Here is a 19,351-nt window from a genome sequence, read left to right as displayed (position 1 = left end):
CTTCACACACACACACACACACACACACACACACAATTATTCACAAAGGGATCATAATGCTGAGTGTAAAATTGAGACATTTCACAATTATGGTTCTGTAATTATTCAAGTTAGCAGATGTATATATACTCAGTGGCCAACTTCCTAGGGAGCCATGATCTAGGCTGGGGGAAATTTTCCTGTGGTTGCAACTTGGAGAGTATCTCTTGGATTACACAACAAATGTTACCAGACAACTGAAAAACTATCTCAAGTTTCAGGATACTCAAAAATCAATATTATTTTCCTTGCTACTTATTTTCAGAAAGCTGAGAGAAAGTGGCTGAAAATTTCATTTCCCAAACATAAAGGGGTACTTTTATCGTTACTCCAATACCTTTGTTTTTTCCACTAAACTTGGCAAACTCATTAGAACTTCATGCTATTCATCAGTATCTCTGGATCAGCTATCCTTGTAGCTGATCTAGATACTGAAATCACCCTCCTGGAGTCACATAATTAAGAGATCTAAATCTGGAGTAAATTTCTAAAACACATAAGAAAATCTACCCATCTAATCTTTAAAAGTGAGTTAAATGTAAATAAATGATCATAAAATTATAGTGGCTAACATTGATTGAGTGCTGTGTGCAAGGCAATGTACAAAGGATATTAGATAGACTGTTTTATTTAATCCTCACAAGGCTTTTATTTGTTTTTTGGGGCGGAGACAGATTTGGTTAGGAATTGTTGCTCTCCCTGTCATACATTTAGGTATGTACTCTTCTTATTCCAATTTTTTAGATGAAGCAACTCAAAGTCAGGATGTGGAAATAGTGTGGATTCTCACAGCTAATAAGTGATGGAGTCAGAATTTGAACCCAGGCTTTCTCACCCAGAGCCCAGGTTTTTAACCAATTTTTTAAGTTTTGGTAAAATATAGGTAACCTAAAATCTACCAATTTAACCATCTTTACGTGTACAGTTTTGTGGCATTAAGTACATTTATGTTATTCTGCAACCATCACCACCATCCATCTCCAGAATATTTTCATCTTCCCAAACTGAAACTCTGTACCCATTATACACTAACTCCCCATTCCCGCCCGCCCCTGACAACCACCATTCTACTTTCTGTCTCTATGAATTTGACTACTCTAGGGACCTCATATAAGTGGAATCATGCAAATTTGTCTTGTGGTGGCTGGTTTATTTCACTTAGCATAACAATGTCTTCAAGGTTCACCTATGTTGTAGTACCGATCAGAATTTCCTTCCTTTTTAAGGCTGAATAATATTCCATTGTATGTATACACCACATTTTGTTTCTCCATTTATCCATCAGTGGACACTTGGGTTGCTTCTACCTTTTGCCTACTGTGAGCAATGCTGCTCTGAACAAAGTAATCTACTCTCCCTGACATTTCAATTTTGGGGGGAATATATCCATTAACCAAGACATTTAAAATACTTTCCTTCTCTTTGCTATTGGTCAGTTACTCTTTGCTTTTTGTTTGTTGTTTGTGGATGTCTCCATTTATGAATCAGTTATAAACATGTAATTAGCTAGGGAGACTCTTGTGTTATCTTAAGCTAGTAGCATGAAGACCAGCAGGAGGAGGCTGGGCTAACTCACAGCTGGGGTAAATGTAGGCACATGCAGGCAGACTGGTGAAACAGAACTTTTCAGGCCAGTATATCTTAAAAATAATTTCTCTCCCTTGGCTAACATGGTCTTTTGACAAGCTTTTTTAGGCATTAAGGACATGACAAGCCACTGAAGAATTTGGATAGAGACAGTTAGGAGAGGAAAGGGATCCTAGTGAAAAGAAGCTGTGGTTCTGAGGCCTACAGCGAAGCAGGAAGGAAATGTATAAGCACATTAGTGATGTTAAAGTCCGTCTTAAAAAGACAAAAGCATGTAATTTAAAAAGAAAAAAGAAATGGACAAAATCAGATAGAGCAGGAGGGCACTCAGAGACAAATGCCCTTAGAAGGCTGCTTCTGCCACTGTTCAACTTTCATCAGACTTTTACCAATTTTTATCAGAATCCCACTGAGTAATTATTTTCTCAAATATATTCACCTTACAACAAAATAATCTACTCCCCCTTATATAGACTCGGGTAGGACTCTTTTTTTTTTTAATTTTTATCTTGGTAAAGCATCTACCAGAATTGTCTTTTGGTAGTTTTTCCCCTATTTAAACCATCCTTCATTACTTCATTACTTTATTACTACAGCAGCATGACTGGATGAAGAGACAATGAGTCCCTGGGAAAAAGAGTCCAGGGCTTCAAGTCTGGCCTGGCCCTGTCTCAGACTGACACCGTAGCCCCATATTTTTTACTTAGCCTCTCTCAATCTGTTTCTTAACCTGAAGACGGGGATAAAAAACTCAAAGGATTTTTTAAAGGATCGAGTGAGATAAGTTCTTAGTATGTAGTATATGCACTTCTTATCTGGATTTTGATATGAATGAATAGTTTTCAATCCATCTTCCATATTTTCTTCACATAATGTAAATATGTGAAAGGGAGGTCCTTACTTTCTCAATCTAGCATTTGTAGATAAAGATGTATAATATCAAGGCTATAGGATTTTTGCCACAGATATCCACCAAAAGTGATATCATTTATAGAGAAGCTGAAAGATAAGGAAAGGCACAGCACAAAAGTAGAATACAAATGGTCATCCACTCAGCAAATGGAGGAGGGGCTATTAGAGATTGAAAGAGATTTAAGAGGCATAACAATTAAATATCATGTCTGGACTTTTTTGGATGGCAAACTGAACAAACCAGCAGTAAGGAGCCATCTTTGATATAATCAGGAAATTTTAAATTTGGACTGGTATTATATTTTGTTAAGGAAACTTTTAAAATTTTGTTAGGTATGATAACGGCATTGTGGTTATATTTTTTGAATGTTCGTATCTGTGGGAAATGCATACTAAATTAGTTACAGGATTTTCCTTAAACCATTCCAACTAGAAAAAAAAAGGGAGGGGACAAATGAAACAAGAGTAGCAAAAATTAGGATAATGTTGAAACTGAGAGATGTGTACATAGGGGCTCCTCTATGTGTAACTGAAATTTTCCATTATAAAAAGCTTTTTTAAAAAATTAAGACCACTTTTAGACAATGGATGGGAAGAAGGGCAAAAGTACATAAACCAATCAGACAATGAATATGGAGAAAAGTGGTCATATTTTAGTGATTTGGGAAGTACAGTTGACCCTCGAACAACATGGGTTTGAGCTGCACGGAGCCACTTATTATGAGGATATTTTTCCAATAGTAAATACTACAGTTCTACACTATCTGAGGTTGGGTGAATCTGCTGATGAGGAACTGGGGATCTGGAGGACCCTCTTCATAAGGAGGTCCAACTACAAATTATACTCAGATTTTCGAATGGGTGGAGGGTCAGTGGCCCTAACCCCCCATATTGTTCAAGGGTCAACTGTAGAATCAACAGGATTTGGTGAAGAATTTGATATGTGGAAAAGGCAGAGGGAAGTGATAGTTCTCTGTTTTAGGGAGCTGGTACCATTTATTGAATAGAGGATTCCTGGAGGAAGAGCATATTTGGAGAGGTCAACCAAGGAAAGCTTTCCAGGAGGCAATTGGCCCTATGCAACTGGAGCTTGGCAAAGAAGTCTGAACTGCAGATATAGATCTAAGAGCCACTGGCATTTAAATGGCATATAAAGCCATGGGAAAGACTAGAAATGCCTAGAAGAAAGTATCCAAGAAGAAAAGGACCCAGAATCAAGCTCTGGGGACTCCGACCCTTAAAAGTCAGGAGGAAGAAGGGATAGCATAAAGAGGGGGAGATGAAAAAGCTAGAGAGAAAAGAACAAAACCCCAAGAATAAGGTGCCATGAAAACTAAGGGAACAGTGTTATAAATGCTGATTAGTAGCAGTTGAAATAGTACTTTTGGAACTGTGTTTTTAGTGTCAATGGATTAAAACAGGTTTTTTTTTCAGCTTTCTTAATAATCAGGTAATATTTTAAGGTACCCACACCATAAACTTTATAGCATTGTTTCCACTGCGTAAGTATTTTTGAGTTACAAACTACTGACATAAAGAAACTTTAGAACACAACCAATCCTTCACTGAGAACTGTCATAAGCAAAGCAAAAGGAAAGTTTAACAAGGATCTGTTGAACTCTTACCATGTTTGTAAAAAGTTTTATTGTGCCAGAGGATGTAGTAGGAACCAATATTTATAGAGAATCTTTTCATGATGACGTACCTAACATTTACAGAGTGCTTACTTTGTGGTGGGCACTATTCTATTTGTATTGTTAACTCTTTTAATCCTCACAATAATACCATAATGTAGGTTCTACTGTATTCATTTTACAAATGAGAAAACAGGCACCAGAAGTAAATTCCCTAAGATGAATGGAGCCTCCATTTGAATTTGCAATCTGACTCCAGAGCCAATCCACTTAACTGTTACCCTGTATTACTTCCGTTTTTATACCTGGTCCCTTATTATTATTTTTTTTTTTGCAGTACGCGGGCCTCTCACTGTTGTGGCCTCTCCCGTTGCGGAGCACAGGCTCCGGACGCGCAGGCTCAGTGGCCATGGCTCACGGGCCCAGCCACTCCGCGACATGTGGGATCTTCCCGGACCGGGGCACGAACCCGTGTCCCCTGCATCGGCAGGCGGACTCTCAACCACTGCGCCACCAGGGAAGCCCCTGGTCCCTTATTTTTAAAAAAATTAAAACCCTACACTTTAGATACTTTTATGTACATTTTTAAAGATTACTAATAAACTCTGAAAGGTTAAATAACGGCCAGAGGTCACAAATCCACTATGATCAGCTTGGAGAATCACACCAAGATTAGCAAGACTCCCCACACTACATTTTATTTATAATATGTGATGCCAGGCAGTATGGTAAATACAAAGAAGTGTAAGATATGCTTTTGGTTCTCAAGGATCTCAGGATAGAGAGAAGACAAAAGCAATTTAAGTAAGGCAATGTCTGATAAGTACCAAATGAGTGGTACAAACAATAATTATTAGGGAGATTCAGAGAAGCAAGAAACCACTAGATCTAGAACAATGACTAAGATTTAGATAAATACAAAAGAGACAGGAAAGATTTTCTGGCTGAAAGAACAGCATTAACAGAGGAATAATAGCACAGCATGGTGCCAAAGGAAGGCAGGCAAACTAAGATATAAATTTCAACTCTGCCCACATATTTATATATAGCCTTGGTCACTTAGCCTTCCTAAGCTTTAGGCTTCTCATCTGTATAATGGATCATTCAAACCAACCTCCTGAAATTTGGTCATCATTATTGAGGTATGTGATTCATACACAAGACTTGGGAGTGACTGGGAGTAGAAGCCAGGACTATCATAATGATAAGTTCTAAGGGGATGCCTAACTCTTGAGCATCTTTGGCATGATTTTATTAGCTGTTTGATTTGGAGACAGCCCAGATTCTGAAAGTATTTATATGCGGTTTTTGAAGATTTTCTTAATTTAAATTTCTTTTGAAAATTCATGACAGGGGGAATTTCATGAAGCTGGTTCTTCCAGTGGTTTTCTACTTCAACATTCATTTACATGATGGCTCTGGGAATGTCATTTTCATTTGTATGGTTTTTCTCAGCTACAGCTTAAGAAAGGGGGAAATTTTAAGTATAATCTATTCCTTACACCATAGACATTATCAGTGACAAAATTACAGAACTGTTAGAGTTAATGTGGTGTAGGCAGATTTGGCGGTCAAGACTACAACTGCTGAAAGAGAGTACAGACAGAATTTGAAATATGTCTTGAGACAAATAAGCAGTTATTATAGCTATTACACAGAGTAGAAAACATGCCAAACTGCCTCATTTTTCTTATATATAAGTACATGGTTTCCCCAAAACAGAAATCTTAGAGAAACACAAACTACCCTAGGAGAGTATGAGTCCTGAGTTGTTCTCCTATAATAGCAATGATCTAATATGCTCTTACCTGGTCTCTCACGTGATTAAGTGCTAGAATTTCTAAAATAACTGCATAGCATTTGAAACAATCTTGGACCAAGGAAACAGAACAAAACTAACTTGGGATTTAAGTCATTGTTTTTCCTCTTTTGTATCAACAAGCAGCCCTCTTATCCTTCTCAGCCTCCAACCCCAGCTATGCAAGGTGTTGCAAAGAAATAGAACTACCTTTATATAATCATATACTATACACACACACACACACACACACACACACACACACACACTTACACGACAGAGGGAAAAGCCAGTAACAATGTGCCTTGAAGGATCAAATTTCAATATTGTTCATTTGTGAATGAAATAACATAATAATATTTAGGGTTAATGACTCTCAATGCTACTGATAACCATGCTTAATTGGAAGTTAAACAGCATGACTCTTGTTAATGCAAATAATCATTAACCATTAATTAGGAAAATTGTAAGTGTGAAGGTTTTTTTAAATCTAATTTTGCAGACCTTTACTTATGTGGACTTTTTAAATGAAACTAATGAGATATAAATCGTATTTGAAGTAAAACTTCTAAAGAGGCAAATACATGGAAAATCAGAAATACCATATCAGGTTAAATACAGCAAGAGTTATGGGTGAGCACACTATTAATTCACTTCCCCTAAAGAGGGAAAAACTAATTTTGAGCTTCTTCTAGTCTCAGGGGCTAAGACATGGCTATTTTCTCTACTTTCTCTTACAACAGTTCTGTAAGGCAGAGGTTATATATCCCCACGTTGCAGATGAGAAAACTATGCCTCGACACGATTAAGGAATTTGTGCAAGACTATGCAGCTAATAAGCAGTGGAGCTGAACTCTGACTCTCGTGTTGTCCACTATTCCACAGTACCTTAGGAACAGAAAATTCAACAATGCCTATTATATGAAAACCACCATACCAAACATGAGAAATATTTATCCTTATCTTATGGACTTTATCTCCTAGTACCAGTAGGACCTGCTACATAATTTGAGGGACCTAGGGCAAAATGAAAATGCAGACCTCTTGTTGAAAAATCATTAAAAATTTCAAGATGGTGCCATCAGAGCATGAAGAGGATCATGGGGACTTTCTAAGCACAGGGCCCTGTCACATGCCCCCGAAGCTGGCCCTGAGTACAAAAGGGCAAACAATGACAGCCTGTTTTTGTTACAGACATGAGCTAGGATAGTTTTCACATGTTTAATGATTTTTTTTTTAAAAGAAGATTTGTGAAACATGAAAATTACATGAAATTCAAATTAGTGTCCATAAATAAAGTTTTATTAGAATACAGCCACACTCATTCTTTATGTATCCTATGGTTGTTTTTGCACAACAAAGGATTGAGTAGTTGTACCAAAGACCATCTGGCCCACAAAGCCTTAAATATTTACTATCTGGCTTTACAGAAAAAGTTTGCAAGCCCTTGTTCTAGTAGGAGGGTAGAAAACAAGTGACAAAAAAAGAGAGCAATAGTGTTATGGGGATTCAATAGAGGAGAGCCCACATTAAATTGGAAATATCAGAAAAGGTGCTCTTTCTTGGAGAAAGTAAATGGACCTTGAATAACAGGCAGAGGTGGGAAGGGGCATTCCAGACAGAGGAAATCACCTCTGCACACCAGAGAAGTGGGAAAGCACTATGTCTGGGCAAGATGAGAAGTCTACCTGACTGTAAGGAATTTTTTAAGTGAAAGGGAAAAATAAGATACAAGGATTTTTAACTTCAGTAGGGCAGGGGAGTAAATGAATGCTCTTTGGCAAAGAGAGTGACTTGGTCAGTATGCTTTAAGATAATTCATCTGGCAACAATGTGTAGAATGGATCACAGCAGAAACAGACAGGAGGCCACAGGCAAGGTAGGAAGGTTCACCTGAAGTCCAGGAGTTGAGAAGTAATGCCAACCCAAACAAGTGTGGTCTCAGTAGAAATGAATTCCTATCTAATAGATGTGCCAATTGACTGATGGTTTCAGGAAAGGCAGAAAAAGGAGTATCAGGATTGAAGACTGGGTCATTTAAAAGATGGCGATACAGTTAACAAAAGGAGAAGAAACTGGTTTGGTGACAAAGGTGATGAGTTCAGTTTGCACACATGACCTGTTCAAGTTGCCAGTGGAATATCCTGGTGAAGTTTTCAAGGGGATAGGAACGAGGAGCTCAAACCCATAAGTGAGTTCGGTGCTTAAGAGATGTACAGTCTGGCATTCTCTGCATAGAGATAATAGCTTAATACGAGTGAAATGATTTCCAGTGTAACAGAAGAAAACAAATGTATTTTTAATCTAACTATTTTACATATTCTCTCAAATTCTAAATAATCCTAGCTCCAATCTTCTGAAACTGACTCTTTCTGGGGAAAAAAGAAAATCAATTGCACAAAGGTCAAAGAGTTAAAAAGAGAGAGAGAGAGAAAAGAAAAAACAGTATACCCAGGTAACATTTTCTCCCATGAACGCAGTTTCAGGCTTTCAGACTTCTCAAAGTTTCATGCAATAATTGAAAAGTTAGTAAAGTCAATTTATTTGAAATTCATTCATTCAGAATTTACAATATTTCCTACAGACTGCTCTGACACGTGCCTTTGAAATTCCCATCAAAAAACGGTTTTTCTAAGGAAACAGAAATTACCAAAATATTCAACATATTCAGTTAACCTAAATCGTGAAACACCTAGAAAGCACTTATACAGAAAACTTAGGATAATTATAGTTCATTCTTATCTATTCCTTTAGTTTTCAATTACTAGTATTCTTAAAAGGAGTGAAATTAATCATATTTTTTGCTCATCTTCCAAATTTATAAAAGTTCATAAAAATTTATTTCAAGAATGCCTGATACGGCTTCCCTTGTGGCACAGTGGTTGAGAGTCCACCTGCCGATGCAGGGGACACGGGTTCGTGCCCCGGTCCGGGAAGATTCCACATGCCGCGGAGAGGCTGGGCCCGTGAGCCATGGCCGCTGAGCCTGCGCGTCCGGAGCCTGTGCTCCTCAACGGGAGAGGCCACAACAGTGAAAGGCCCGCGTACCGCAAAAAAAAAAAAAAAAAAAGAATGCCTTATAACACAGGGCCCAGTTAAACTCTGAACTAAGCAAAAATTAGCCTTTAATGACCCCCCAACCCCTACTTTTCGCTGCATATTTGCCCATCTTTGAATATTTTTGCTCTCTCTTTGAATATTTTTGCCCATCAAAACCCAGTTTTCATAAAAAAGCTAATATCTTGTATAAAGGGTAGTCGTATTTTAGTCTTTTCTCTAATAATGGTAAATTCCACTGTTAAGTTCCCACCCTTTTTGAAACAAGGCATTTGGTACAGAAAGTCCTTTCTGTTGCCCAGTAGTTACATCATAGACCACCTATGGGTAACCCTTTAAAGTACTCTAGTCACGCATTTAAATGTGCGATTTATTTTACTCATATAAATAGTTGATTTAGGTACAAAGTTGTTTGGAATCTTGGATTAGTTAACTGAGTTTGACAGGATAATTTGCAAAGAGTTGTCCTGGGTGAAGACGCTTGACAATTCACGAGAAACCACTTCAAGAATGAAAAAGACTGTGCCCTATTCAAGGCACCCTCACGGGAGCTCTAGGTGTGGAAATTGAGCGCTGTTACTTCTCCAGCCACTTTCCCCAGCACAAAGGAGTACGGGAGCACCAAATGTTTGGTGGCGTTGGTGACTGAATTACAGTTTGCATGAAAGTCACCTTTTGAATTCGTACGGTTTTTAAGCTCTTCGCACCGTTGTAACCCGCTAGGATTTGGGAAGCCGAGGGAAGGCCGAAGAGGCAGTAAGAGGGAGAGAAAAACACCGCGAGTGAAACGCCACGAAGAGCGCCGCGCGCTCCCGGTTTGCGCTGCGGGGACGCGGAAGGCCCCGCCCCTCGGCTCCCCTCGCCCCTCCCCTAGGCCCCGCCCCTTCCCGGCCGCGCACCCGCGCGCCCCGCCCGCGGGCGGAAGCGAGAGCGAGGCTGAACGCTTGACGTCAAGGCGACACCGCCAAACCTCGCCCAGAGTCAGGCGTGTAAGCCAGCCGGAGCGGCGGCGGCGGCGGTAGCGGCAGGACCGCCGTGGCGCCGGTAGCAGCGACCCGGAGGGAGCGCGAAGCGACGCTGGCTGCGGGGACCCGGTGACAGCGTGAGAGGTTCGCAGAGTGCGTGCGTGGCCGCTGAGGGGAGCGGCGGCGGTGGCCGCGCGGGGCGGGGGCCGGGCGCCGGCAGAGGGGAGCGGGTGGGGTGCGGCGCGGGCCGGGCGGGGCGCGCGCGCGGCGGTCAGGGGGCCGGGGCGGCGGCGACGGCGGCCTCAGAGCGCGGCAGGTGGTGCGAGGGCTCGGGCCCGGCCGGCGAGTGTGCTGCCTCCCAGGCCGGCGGGCATGAGCCGCCGCCGCCGCGGGGGAACAGCGCGCTTTGCGGAAGGGGTCAAATGTCTGAAATATGGCGGAGGAAGTGAGAGCCCGAGGACCCCCCCCCACCCCCACCCGCCTGCTCCCTCCTGCCCGCGGCCGCCGCAGCCTCTCCCGCTGCCCGCGGTTCCCCGCCGGCTCCCCGTAAGACTCGTCCCCCCTGCCCCGGAGCCCTCTCGCCGGCCGCCTCTTTTCCTCCCGGGTGTGAGTGGAAGTTAGAACGGAAACCAGAAAGTTATCCTTTGAGGAGACCCAGCTTCCCCCAGTCCCGAGCTGGGGCGAGGAGCGTTCGGGGGAAACCACTCCCCGGCGTCCTGCGGGCTCGAGCCTGACAGGGAAAAAGTTTGCCTGAAACGGGGCTGGTTTGCTCCATTTGTTGCGGGAAGTGGCAGGAGGAAGGCAGCGGAGGGAGCCCCACCTAGTCTGGCAGCGGCCACCGCGTAGAGAAAAACTGTTAAAGGGGCCTTTCCCTTCGTCAGCAAGAGGAAATCTCTTTCTCTTACAGAGGGAGAGAAAATCCAGGAAGTTTGTCTTCTCTTTTTCGCCATCTCGATGTGTGTAATCCTAACGTTGACTGTCAGCGCCGTGAATCTTATTTAAAACTACCCCCAGTGAATCGGGCCATCCGAATATTTCTTGTGGAAAAAAGAAAAAAACCTGATGGCTTTTGGAGAAAAGATCATCCTTGCTGAGTTTAAGCAGACGATTTTCTTCCCCTTCTCCTGATCCCCCACCCCCTTTTATTAGTTCAGAACAACATTTTTGCCCTGCAGCTCTTGTGTGAACATAAGCAGTTCTGTGTTACAGTAACGGGAAATCACATTTTTAACGGGGTAGAAAGTTGACGCTAAATGAAGATTGTGATTTTAATATTTTAAAATTAATTCAACCTGATTGGATTTTTGTTTTGCTAGTAGCACAGCATCTAATATATAAATATCTAAAATATAATTTATCATGCTTATAAAACTTAAAACTTCCAACTCGTAAATTCATTTTTTAACCCTCTTTTTTGTAATTAGAATGCTATTTGGACTTGTTCAACAAAACCTTAGCTTAGCAAGAAGTAACATAAAAAGGGTAGACGTTCATTTAACTTAAGGCTGGTATTACTCCTAAAAGCTGACCCTTGAATTGTGTTTGAGTCATATGGAGTCATGGGACTTTTTAAGGGCCGGAAAGGGCTATTTAGATCATCCAGTCCCACCCTCTGATTTTACGGAGGAGGAAACTGAGGCCTGGAAAAGATAAGATAACTAGTCAGTGGTCCTGCTGACTTGTAGGACAGTAACGTACCATAATAGAGAACCTGGAGGGAAATATATGACATTTTTATAGTGAATTACATTTTACAGAGAATGGTCGTCCCATCATACCCCAAAAAAGGTGAGTACGTTAGTCAGACAGTGTAGAATCATTTGGGTAGTTTCATTACCAGGTTTTAAGAGAGGAAGTTGATATCAGAATGGTGAATTAACTTTAAGGACACAGAGCCCTGAATGATAGTCTTATTTGAGCCCATCCATGCTTTTGATCTCTGCACTATGGGAAAGTAGTTTCACTTGCATTTTCTTTTTGTCATTCATAATAAATTGTGAAGCTCCCTTATCTGAAGAAGCCGGAAAGTAAGTCTTTGAAACACATGTATCCAGTTTGGTTTTAATGTGCCAAGTATGGGAATACAACTGAAGAACCCAATAATAAACTGGCTTAATTTTAAACTTTGGTATGGGTTCATGAAAATGATTGCTCTTTCTGCCCCTTCCCACCCTCCCCCACCCTATGAAAGTCATCTCTCTTCCTTTCTATGACAAGCGTCACTTCCTACCTCCTGTTATCATTATATGTGTTTTTTCTTATCCCACTAAATTATAGACTCCATGGACAGGATGTGTTCTTTGCACAGAGACAATACCAGTTTGTTAAATGTAAACACCATGAGGGTAGGGACTTGGTCCATTTTATTTTCTACTGTATCTTAGTTACTAGAACCTTGCCTGTGCACATAGTAAGTGTTTAGCACTTAGATTTAGGGATTAACTGTAATAAACATTTAAAGAGATGATATTTGAAGAGAACTTTGTCTTCCTTCAAAAAGAAACATTTCCACATTGGTTTTGGAACCATTTTAAGTTTACAAATTGATTTTGATTTTATCCTCAAAACAGTCCTTTACTGTGGAATTTCAGTATTTTCTCTTAGCTGTGTAAAGGGAAAGTGAGCCCCCATGGTAAGGAGCCACCATGTAAGGAGGGTCTAGCGAGGTGTGATAGGGAATTCATCATAAAAAACTTTGATCCATGTACAGTAGGATCTTACAGGTGTATCTTCCAATATAATTCAAGATTGGTAGAAGACCTGTGCAGAGATTGATAACATAGTAACTAATTATACATGTTGTTTTAAATATAAAGTCTAAGATTTGAATGAGAAACTGTCCATGTTCAGTTTTCTTTGACTTCTCTTGTAGGTATTTGATCAATATTTATTAAGGCAGTGAAATTAAATAGGGAAACTGGATCTCATACAAATAGGATTTGACTGATTTTGCAAAGGTGTCGTTTATTTTTCTTCCAAAAATGTAAGTAGGGAGTTTTATTATTGAATATTAAGGTCTTACTGGTATGCATGTGTCGTCATTTTCCCAAAGGCTCAAAATAATGTGTTTCTGTGTTATGTATTGGTAAAGAAGGGGTGGGTATTGATCTGTAGTGTTTAGATTTGACTGGCACCAGGAATAGTTTAGTATTTATGAACTGAATATTCAAAAGCTGTCTTTTGTATTATGGCAGTAATGTCACATGTTCAGTCTGTAGAAAATCTTGATGAAGATTGATCTTAAACTCTGTAAGACCATATAGGGTTGTGACTTAATTTATGCCTTGATTTTTCTTCCCCCTCCTATAATTTTTGAGACCCTTAGAGTCAGAGATTAGGCTGAAGTTTTTACAGTTACCCTTTTCAAATTGGATTTCTTTTAGAAAAAGTTAAGAAACAGATATTTTGGCTGATGCAATGATTCATTGTTAACACTGGATAGATTTTTCAGCAAGCAGGAGGTCTGTACTGTGGCTTACCCTTGTGCTGAAAGCCTGATGTTTTTCAGTGTAAAGATATTTTGCAATAGTACTTAAAGGTACTAATTACCATTTGAGAACTTAAGTCTTTTCATTTATTAGTCCTTTGGAAATGTTATGAACACAATGGAAGCATTAGGTGCAAGGAATAGGATGAATTTATCTATTTGCAGTAAAGACTGGCTTGCTGTATAACCTCTTGTACTTTGTTTGAACCTAGTTGATCACTGGATTCTAAGACCAATCCCTTTAGTCATAGAATTTGTATTTTAGAGAAGAAAGACTATCAGGAACTTTTGTGCTGCCTTCAAAAAATTAAAATCACTTCTTAAAATACACCACTAACAAAAAGAAATACCACTTCTCCATACTTCCTAACACTGGTGTGTTTATTCCCAATGTTAGTCAAACTAAGGCTACAACAGCAACTGATTATTATTTCAGTAGCGATTTATGAAGAATTTTTCTTTGCATCAATAGTGGATCAAAATTTGTAAACAGTTTCCAAGGAACCTTAAAACTTATAAAAGAAAGAAATGAATATTTGGGGAATTCCCTGGTGGTCCAGTGGTTAGGACTCCACACTTTCACCGCAGAGGGCCGAGGGTTCAATCCCTGGTCAGAGAACTAAGATCCCACAAGCCGCGCGGCGGCCAAAAAATAAAAAATAAAAAATTACAACATAGATTGCAGAATTTCCATTTGGTTTTTACTATACAGAACAATATTCTGGAGTATTACCACACTTAAAATTATATATGAGGTGCTCAGGTACTAGAAATGTGTTCACTTTTAAATTAATCTTAGTCTATACAGAATAATTATCTAACGTTCTGATTTTGAATTTTATATTGGGCTGGTTCCTAACACTTAACTCTTGTAGTTATGCTGTTTTGTAATTTTGTAGTTGTATGTGTGTGCGTATGTATGTATGTATGTATGTATTTATTTCAGTGAGACATTTTAAATTTAAGCTGGATTCTGATCCCATGAGATAACTTGCTAGGTAATCTTTTCCAGTGGTGGGGATAGAATGTTTTTAACTGTTGTACAGGCAGACTAAAGATGTTAAAGGAAGAGAGCATCCATTAAAAGTAGTTATACGTAATTTTGAACATTTTCAGTTATTGACTTCTTGGAATCATCACTTTTGCTACATCATGGAGCTTCTTGCTGAGTTTTTCAGTAGTTGCCTTGAATATTTATTTAAGTAAATATGTACTTTTAATTAAATAGTTTTCTCTCCTCTATTTAAAACTTAGCATTTTGTTAAGTAACTTTATTTTGAAAATATACAGGGAACTAATTGCCCCATTGGTGGATCACCTTTACCTGTTGCTTTCCTCCTCTTTGCCTTGTGGGAAGGGCACAAAGATGAAAGAAAATCTGTTTGTCCATTTAATAACAGTTTTTGGCAAAAGCTTCTAGAAAGGAAATGGAAAATGTTATGCAAAATTCTAATTATCTGAGTTTTCTATAATTTATCCTTCTTATTAGAATATATTTTTCAAGTCACTGTATTCTATAAAAAGGGGGGGAGTTTCTAAAAGTTCTTAGTTACTGGGAATGAAGACTATAAATATAAGCTCTTTTTGTTTAATTAATAGTTTGTAGGTGTCAAAGTGGTGTGCATATCGCATCCAACTGTTACCTACGTGTTGTTAGATTGCAGTGAGACTACATTATGCTAACATAGTTATAGCTGCTGCTTCTAAGATTTATAAGTTATCATTAAGCTCCTCAGTAACTATAGCAAAACTTGGGAATTCCTCAGGAACTTTGAATTCTGTACTGTACAGATAATAACAAGGGATAGTAATGAGGTATATAAACATGTGCATCTGTTATTCTGCTCTTGAAATTGTTGAACTTGAGATTTTGCACTAAAGTGTTTTGAATACAGAAAAGTATAATGAAGAAAATAAGTATTGCTTGTAATCATACCAGTGCAGTGAGTTTTTAGGCAAAGTTTGTAAGCTTTCCGAACCTCTTTGCTTCCTCAGTGGGAAAGATGACGTATAAAGCTTCTGTTCACCTGTAGCATCGCTAGTGCCAATTGAAGTTGATTAGATTGCTTAATTTTTAAGATTCCTATTAAGGTATGAATGAGAAGTAAGGAAGAATAATTGTGATTGTGACCAAATAAATTGTGTAGCTCAGTGGTTTTTAAAGTATGGTTCAAGGAATCCTGGGGATTGCCTAGACATTTTGAGGGAGTCTGCAAGTACAGAACTGTTTACAATAATACTGAGATGTCCTTTGCCTTTTCTCTGTGTTGACATCTATACCAATGTACAAAAGCAAAAGTGGGTAAAACTTTTGACATCTAAGAACAAATCAGGTGAGAGTACCTCCCTGTATCAGCAGTCATGGTACATATCCTTCAGTGCCATGCACTCACAGTTTAAAAAAAAGTCTAAATGCACTTGATAAAGAAGTAAAAAAAAAATTATCAGATCTCAACTTTGTACATATCATTTTAATGTACTGTGACAAAATAGGAAGTATGCTTAAAACGCTTTTTCTGCTGTCATACTGAAATATGGTTGCCTCTAGGGAAAGCATTTGTGTGATTTTTGAGTTGCAAGCTGAATTAGCCACTTTTTTCATGAACACCATTTTTACTTGAAAGAATGCTTGACAAACTGAAGAAGTTTTTCAGACTTGGGTATTAGACTGACATTTTCTCAAGAAGCGAACCTGGATCTTTAAAAGGAAAAGATTGACAGTATTTACGGGCAATGATAAAGTTCTAGTTTTCAAGGGAAAATTAGAATTTTGGAAGATTTTTCCGATGATATTGGTGATGTTAATGGACATGATTTTTAAAATAATGTATAATGAAATATGTCAATATCTGAAGATCCACATGACTCTGTAAGCCAATATTTTCCAAGTCACCAGTGCATGATATTATAAGATCACGCAAGGATAAGAAACAAAGTTCTAGCTAGACCAATGGATCATTTTTTTTTAATTTATTTATTTTTGGCTGCGTTGGGTCTCCGTTGCTGTGCACGGACTTTCTTTAGTTGCGGTGAGTGGGGGCTCCTCTTCATTGCGGTGCATGAGCTTCCCATTGTGATGGCTTCTCTCTTGTTGCAGAGCAGAGGCTCTAGTAGGCGCATGGGCTTCAGTAGTTGTGGCACATGGGCTTAGTGGCTCTGCGGCATGTGGGATCTTCCCGGACCAGGACTCGAACTTGTGTCCCCTGCACTGGCAGGTGGATTCTTAACCACTTCACCACCAGGGAAGCCCCCAAGACCAGTGGGTCTTAATGTGAATGTAGAGTTTATTGATAAGGTTACCCATTCCAATATATTTCAGCCAATTGAGTTTTGGTATAGTATCAAAGGAGAATATCCACATTTATCTGAAAGGCCATTAAAATATTCCCAAATGTCTGGTTATTATTTACTTTTTTGTGTGTATTACTCATTTTTCCATGCTTTGCAGTATATTGAACATATTTTTGTTGGAGGAGTAGAGAAGAATAGGAACCATAGATAAATGTGAGGCAGTGTTTTCATGTGCTTTATCTTAGAATCTCATTAATATATAATCATTTTAAGTTTAATTTCTTTGCAGTTTTTTCCATTGAGCAGTCCATTCAACTTGCTGCGCTGCGCGGCGGCTTGTGGGATCTTAGCTCCCCAACCAGGGATTGAACCCAGGCCCTGGCAGTGAAAGCACCAAGTTCTAACTACTGGACCGCCAGGGAATTCCCCCCATTCAACTTTGGATTGCAGTAGGAGATTAGGTAATTGTTATTTTTTAAGTCAATTTTTGGTTTTAATACTTGTTTTGTACGTCTGATTACTCAACCATAGATAGGTTGCTTATATGTTCAAGTTTTGACATAACCCTAAACAGATTTTTAATAGTTGACTTTCACAATTTTAGGATATGTAGTAGCTTTCATGTAGTAAAGCTATGTACTTTTTCCCACTTCTAGTTTAATCATGTGTCCTTGACCTGAGAATTTGATGTCCTTGACCTGAGAATTTGATGTTGTCTAGATACTTTTCCAAAACAAATGAGAATGTTTTTACCTTCTGGGAGAAAGTTTTTTCTTTTTCATGTTTATTTAAGAATAATTGTAGCAATCCTTGTTAAACAACTCTTTTCATAAAAGTCATGTCTTAGGACCATTCCAAATTTTAAAGGATTTTTAGGACAACCTGCATTTGGTTCAAGTAACAAGTTTCAGGTTATGAAAGAAGTAAGATACATAAGTTGTAGTTTGTAGTTGTAGTTTGCACCCAGTTTCTTGGAAATTTAGTGCCAGTTATTTCCCTAGGAATAATAAAATGGGTGTGAATAAAGAGAGTATTGAGTCTGAACACCACTGTTTGTAAGAACAGGGTTGGCATCAGAGAAAGAGAAAGATTCGGAGTGGTTTAGGGAAGAAATAAGTGTAAAAAACTAGCTTCAGGATAGCTTCAGGGAATAAGCCCTATAGAATTCCTGCCCCGGTGAGCTAATCCCACAGTAGGGGGCGTTCATTTAATAGGAAGCTTTAGTTCTCCCTATATTAAATAATTAACTGGTCAGCTGTTCTGAATTAGGGAACATACTGAGATCATATTTTATGTCCTGGACATCCAAATTAGTCACAAAGTTGCCACTCACTATTGCTTATATAGTTTAAGTTGCTAGCTGAAAAATGTTTGAAATTCCCTGTATTTTAGGTTTTTTATACTTAAGGTTTTTTTTCCTCCAAGAGCCTTGTCACCTTACTTGATCTTCGTTGAACAAAGAGAATACAGGATTTGCAAGCTTTTAAGGACGGAAGAGCATTTATAAAAGTTTTCTATTGTTTCCATGAAAGTGATGATGGTGATAATAGTGAAGAGGTGGAAGGGCAGGAAGTAGAACAGAAAAGAGTGAAGATGGTGATTAAGAGGTTCTCTTTCTAATGAGCAGGGCTGCTGTTACTGCTATTCACTTTAGAGTTCTGGTTGAGCAAAAATGATAAACTCCACTTTGAAAAGCACTTACGGTGCTTTAGTGATTGATACGTCTTGTCCACCAGTGGGTCCTATGTAGAGGATAAATTGATATTTTCTATCAGTTAGAGATTATGGTATTAGAGTAAAAGTTTCATAATTATGCAGTGTGAGTTGAGAGTACTTTTGCTCTTTTTACTCCCAACAGGCCCTTATGCACTTTTCTCTGAACCTTCAGGTGCTCGGATTGGACACTTAACTTATTTCACTTTTTCTCATAAGTTTTAACTGATTCCATTGAGCATGAGGGCTAAACTGAGAAATGATGTGCTAGTTTTGCTTTTTTGTTTGTTTGTTTGTTTTAGAATATGCTGTATTTATTTTTTGATGTGGACCACTTTTAAAGTCTTTATTGAATTTGTTACAATATTGCTTCTGTTTTTATGTTTTGCTTTTTTGGCCCCGAGGCATGTGGGATCTTAGCTCCCCCACCAGGGATCGAATCTGCACCCCCTGCATTAGAGGCAAATTCTTAACCACTGGACCGCTAGGGAAGTCCTGATGTGCTAGTTTTGAGTAGTTTGATTCTACCCTGTTTAAGTAGCATGGTTTAGTAGTGGTAACTTTGACCTGCGTGATCTAGGCTTCAGTTCCCTCTGGCACAGGCCATGAAGCCTAGAACAAGTTAACTCCTCTCTTAGAACTTATCTTTATGTAGACAAAGTTTGATTAACAGTTAAGGTATTTTTGAGCTCTAAAATCCTGTGTTGCTGTGATATCACCCTTGTTAAAGCCGCAGTCATCTTTGCCTGGACTCCTACAGGAACTTTCTAACTTGTTGTCATTCCTCAGTCTTCACCCAGAAGACAAAGTCATCCTTTAAAAATGTAAACCAGATCATGTAATACCCTCCAGTCCCAATTTCCTACCC

At 39.1% G+C, this 19,351-nt stretch overlaps 1 protein-coding gene across 2 annotated transcripts in view; it reads left to right on the top strand.

Moving 5' to 3' along the window:
* The first annotated feature begins 9,978 nt into the window (after positions 1-9,978).
* Positions 9,979-19,351, top strand: part of RAP1B (RAP1B, member of RAS oncogene family) — a 46,651-nt gene continuing 37,278 nt past the window's right edge. Inside the window, exon 1 of one of the 2 annotated variants that reach the window (XM_060165456.1) lies at positions 9,979-10,136. The gene's annotated coding sequence lies outside the window, so the exon portion shown is untranslated. Of the gene's footprint in view, positions 10,137-17,087; positions 17,232-19,351 lie in introns of those variants that run through there. The other variant, XM_060165457.1, reaches the window with a different exon arrangement.

Source organism: Lagenorhynchus albirostris, chromosome 11 (assembly GCF_949774975.1).
Source record: "Lagenorhynchus albirostris chromosome 11, mLagAlb1.1, whole genome shotgun sequence".
NCBI classification, from domain to species: Eukaryota; Metazoa; Chordata; class Mammalia; order Artiodactyla; family Delphinidae; genus Lagenorhynchus; species Lagenorhynchus albirostris.
The sequence above is the reverse complement of the archived record's forward strand: the minus strand, read 5'-3'. Positions and strand labels throughout refer to the sequence as shown.